This window comes from Oncorhynchus nerka, linkage group LG20 (genome assembly GCF_034236695.1).
Source record: "Oncorhynchus nerka isolate Pitt River linkage group LG20, Oner_Uvic_2.0, whole genome shotgun sequence".
NCBI classification, from domain to species: Eukaryota; Metazoa; Chordata; class Actinopteri; order Salmoniformes; family Salmonidae; genus Oncorhynchus; species Oncorhynchus nerka.
In genome coordinates, this window is record NC_088415.1 from 7,789,790 (window position 1) to 7,795,341 (window position 5,552).

Here is a 5,552-nt window from a genome sequence, read left to right on the forward strand (position 1 = left end):
AAAACCAGCCAAGGAATCAAATAAAATAATTTACCTTTGAAGAACTTCAGATGTTTCAATGAGGAGACTCTCAGTTACATAGCAGATGTCCAGTTTTTCCTGAAAGATTCTTGTGTAGGACACATCGTTCCGTTTTGTTACTATGCATTTGGCTACCGAAACTAACCGAAAATTCAGTCACCTACACGTCGAACTTTTTTCCGAATTAACTCCATTATATCGACTGAAACATGGAAAACGTTGTTTGAATCAATCCTGAAGGTGGTTTCTCATATATCTCTCCATTGAAAGCACCGTCCTTGAAGCCTGCTTTGTTGTCTGATTCGAATGGAAAAACACTGGGAGCTGACTTTTGCGCACCAAATGCCACGCAGACACCAAGAGGGACACTTGGCAATTGTAGTCTCTTATGGTCAATCTTCCAATGATATGCCTACAAATACGTCACAATGCTGCAGAGACCTTGGGGAAACAAGATAAAGTGTCCGTTGATTCCTGTCGCATTCACAGCCATATAAGGCGATCATGGAAAACGTAGCCTCAAAAATCCTGTTAATTTCTTGGTCGGTCATACATCTTGGTTTTGCCCGAAGCATTTGTTCTAAGGGACTCACAGTGAAAATCTTTGCAGTTATGGAAACGTAAGACTCTCTTCTTTCCAAAACTATCAATTCCAAGCATATTCAAGCATCTTTTCGTGACAAAATATTGCGCTTAAAACGGGCACGTCTTTTTATCCAAAAATGAAATACTGCCCCTAGAGTACTAACAGGTTAACACTGAGGCCTGCATATCATTCTATGTAAGTACACAATGTCTCTAAATAACTAATCTTGCTATATGAGGAAATATTTGAAAGCTATGTTTTTATTTTGACCAACAAATGAACAAAACTTTTCAGGGAACAAATGCTTCCTATATTCTGAAACAGTTGCTTTAATCAGTTATAAAGTCTAGTTAAACAAGCATGGTATGGGTTTGTTGTCCCCTACGATGAAATTGGGGAGGGGACTACAGATCAGTCTGTCCGTTCGTAAGTTTGTTTGTAAGTTAGTAACACATGATATCTCAGACAGCACTCGTAAGATTTTGACAAAGCTTGGGTTAATGATTAGTCTTGCCATACAGATTTGGCATTTACAAAATGACACTAATTGGCCCAAGACAGAAGATATGGTATTTAACTGCAATTTGTTGGTCACCCGCGATATGTCAATTTGCCCAGGAGACGGTAGTGCATCATTCATGAGGGACGACATGTTTACTGTTGCCTTGTTTTTACATGGTTGACTTTAGCCTCCTATTGTTCTGTTTTGAATTCAAAAGTATGATCTTAGTATGATGTTAAATGTGAGGTGAGTAGACTGTTGAGTGTAGTGCTTTATATCAAGCTGTCTCTTAACCTTGAATACAATGCTTGACACAGCTAGCATTGAGTATAGAAATGTCATGTTCCAAATTATTGAACTGCAGGGAAAGGTGAAATGAGAGAGGAAGTACTTCATGTGAGCAATTTTAAGCTGCAGTAGGTAAGTCTGTAGAAATCAGACTTTGCTGACAATAGACCATCAAGGTAGCTGGAAGGTTATCGATTTTCAAAGTAGGTGACTGGTGCTATCTCGACAAAAAACTGGCTTTGTTCAGTCACTTTACCAACTTCATTATCCATAATATAAAGTGAATGTATGAACAGGCATGTCACCAACAAACAAACATTTATCAGTCTCCAACTTCTGCATCATGTATATTTATCTGTTTAAATCTAATTAATTAAGAGTTACTCCATGGTGTTTGGTGTTGATCAGGAAGAAACAGCAGGATGTAGAGTGGGAGATGCTGGGAGTAAGAGAGTTACTCCATGGTGTTGATCAGGAAGAAACAGCAGGATGTAGAGTGGGAGATGCTGGGAGTAAGAGAGTTACTCCATGGTGTTGATCAGGAAGAAACAGCAAGAGGTAGAGTGGGGAGGTGCTGGGAGTAGGAGAGGGACTCCATGGTGTTGATCAGGAAGAAACAGCAGGATGTAGAGTGGGAGGTGCTGGGAGTAAGAGAGTTACTCCATGGTGTTGATCAGGAAGAAGCAGCAGGATGTAGAGTGGGAGATGCTGGGAGTAAGAGAGTTACTCCATGGTGTTGATCAGGAAGAAACAGCAGGATGTAGAGTGGGAGATGCTGGGAGTAAGAGAGTTACTCCATGGTGTTGATCAGGAAGAAACAGCAGGATGTAGAGTGGGAGATGCTGGGAGTAAGAGAGTTACTCCATGGTGTTGATCAGGAAGAAACAGCAAGAGGTAGAGTGGGGAGGTGCTGGGAGTAGGAGAGGGACTCCATGGTGTTGATCAGGAAGAAACAGCAGGATGTAGAGTGGGAGGTGCTGGGAGTAAGAGAGTTACTCCATGGTGTTGATCAGGAAGAAACAGCAGGAGGTAGAGTGGGAGGTGCTGGGAGTAGGAGAGGGACTCCATGGTGTTAATCAGGAAGAAACAGCAGGAGGTAGAGTGGGAGATGCTGGGAGTAGGAGAGGGACTCCATGGTGTTGATCAGGAAGAAACAGCAGGAGGTAGAGTGGGGAGGTGCTGGGAGTAGGAGGGGGACTCCATGGTGTTGATCAGGAGAAACAGCAGGAGGTAGAGTGGGGAGGTGCTGGGAGTAGGAGAGGGACTCCATGGTGTTGATCAGGAGAAACAGCAGGAGGTAGATGGGGAGATGCTGGGAGTAGGAGAGGGACTCCATGGTGACGCTGAGGTTGTAGTGAAAACCTACAGGAGGGTAGCTTTCCATGATCAGGGTTGGAGAGCACTGGTGTGAACCTACAGGAGGGTAGCTTTCCATGACCAGGGTTGGAGAGCCCTGCCATAGACTGATGTGTTTCTCGACCTCTAATTCCAACCATGAGTCATTATATTCCTTGGTTATCGTTTGATCCTTATATCTTGTCCTTTAATTTCCTTTTGGTGCTTTGAATGTCTGAATCAGATCTCCTTTGAGTTGGAGCTTAGAGTTACAGTGTGTACAAATGTGTATTTTTTTAGGTTACTTGACGCACGCACACACACTCAACATGGCAACCACACTGGAACTAATAGGTGGTCAAGGAGGCAGTCCATTTGAATTCCACGGCATGAACAACGGTGCCACCCTCAAGAAGATTGAGTGGCGGTGGGAGGCTCGCAGGTGAAAGCCGTGCGGGCGGAGCTGACCGACGGGAAAGTAGCAACTTTTGGAGATGCGAACACTTTCAATGAGTTTGAGTTCAACCTCGGCGAGCGCATCACCAAGCTGTCTCTGTGGGGTAACGGCGCCGGCACACGTCTGGGTGCCATCAAGTTCACGACGAGTGAGAACCGGGAGTTCTTTGAAAAAATGACCAGCTGGGGACTGAAGACTGAGTACACCATAAATGTGGGGTCTGGAATCTGCCTGGGGCTGCAAGGAGGGTATGGCTCAGACATCGACTGCATGGGCTTTCTCTTCATCAACACCATCAAGTCGTCCGTGCTGACAGACATGGAGTATCCCACCCTGTCCCTCTTCAAACCCCAGGTGTGTGTAGACGGCTCAGGAAAACTCTACCGATGATCTAACATTAAGGGGGCTGTCCACTTTAAAACATGTAATCCAATATGGGGGTCGACCTTCATCAGGGATCTCATTTCTAGGACAGTCACACACACATACAGACACATTAGCTATTATTGTTGGCTTTCTAAAAATCAATGGATAAGTTCCTCAATGATGATTAGCACTTACATTTTCTTTGTCTTGTCTGAACAATTTGTATCTTTGTGTGTGTGTCTGTGTGTGTGTTGATTTTAGGTGACCCCAGAATATTTGAAATCCCTGTCTCACCACAACGACACCTCATTGGTTCAAGAAGAGTCCATTACATACAGCAAGACACTGACCAAGACTTCCTCCTGGTCCGTCAGCAACAAGATAGAATCCACCTTGAATGTGTCGGTCAAAGCAGGGATCCCGGATCTGGTCGAGGTGACATCAGGGTTCAGCTTGACCGTGGGAGTGGAGCAATCCACCAGCCTGCAGAAGACAGAGACCATAACAGAATCGGATACCATCAACCTGAAGATCCCGCCAGGGAAGACCATGGATGTTGAGATCACAGTGGGGAGAACAAATATCGACCTCGACTACGAGGCCAAAGTGAAAGTCACCTGCATGAATGGCAGTCAGCTGGTCTTCCCATCCAACTGCATCTACACTGGTGTTACTTACACTTCAGCGAGGGTATCCACAAAGGAGAGATAATAAGTACAGTGATAGGATTAACTAATTATTTGTGTGCCTTTTCTGTTTCTATGATCATCTTTGAGTGATTCTTATTGAACCCAGCTGACTCTGCTCTTTCTTTCTGTCTCAGCAGAGGGTATAACAACAGGTGGGTCATTCCTACAATACGGTGCCTTTGTGTTCCATGACATGATAACACACACTACCGGTCAAAAGTTTTAGAACACCTACTCATTCAAGGGTTTTTCTTTATTTTGACTTTTTTCTACATTACAGAATAATAGTGAAAACATAAACTATGAACTAACACATATGGAATCATGTCGTAACCCAAAAGGTGTTAAACAAATCTAAATAGATTTCTTCAAATAGCCACCCTTTGCCTTATTGACAACTTTGCACACTCTTGGCATTCTCTCAACCAGCTTCACGAGGTAGTCACCTGGAATGCATTTCAATTAACAGGTGTGCCTTCTTAAAAGTTTATTGGACTATTTCACCAAGAAGGAGTGATGGAGTGTTGCATCAGATGACCTGGCCTCCACAATCACCTGACCTCAATGATTCCGTATGTGTTTTTTCATTGTGTTGGTGGCTTCACTATCATTCTACAATGTAGAAAATTGTCAAAATGAGTAGGTGTTCTAAAACACTTGAATGAGTAGGCGTTCTAAAACTTTTGACCGATAATTTTGTGTGAATTATTGAACAACATTCAATGTAAAATGTTTTAATATATGGTTAGAACCAAATTTACCATAAAAAACGATGTCATGTAACCATAGCTTAATTTCATGAATAATAAACCATTTGTCTTTTGTTTAACCATGTCCCCAGTCAAGTTTAGAAGTTTATCAAACTTCCTTTTGATATAATATTAATGCAATTCACAAATATTTGAATTATCATTATGTTGAGTTGTTCTCTTTCTAATCAAATTGTTTAGCATGATTTATGTATTATTTAATATCAGAATCATCCATTGTGTTTGTTAGCACACATGCACTCACTCACACACACACATACACACACACACACACACACACACACACACACACACACACACACACACACACACACACACACACACTTCACAACTGCTGCTAACAGAATATTATGATTGATAAATTCTGCACAATTTAAACACTTGCCCAATCCCCCCTTCCCCAAAATAAGTTTAAATATTAAATATTGTACTATAAATTGTGCAGCATCTCAGCTGCATATCAGTTACAATTTAAGAGCATATTCTAGTAGCTATCTGGCAGCAGGTAGCCTTGTGGTTATAGAGCGTTGGGCCAGTA

General features: G+C 42.5%; 1 pseudogene; it reads left to right on the top strand.

Annotated features, from left to right (window-relative positions):
- Positions 1–785: 785 nt before the first annotated feature.
- Positions 786–5,073, top strand: LOC115121085 (aerolysin-like protein; annotated as a pseudogene).
- Positions 5,074–5,552: the final 479 nt, after the last annotated feature.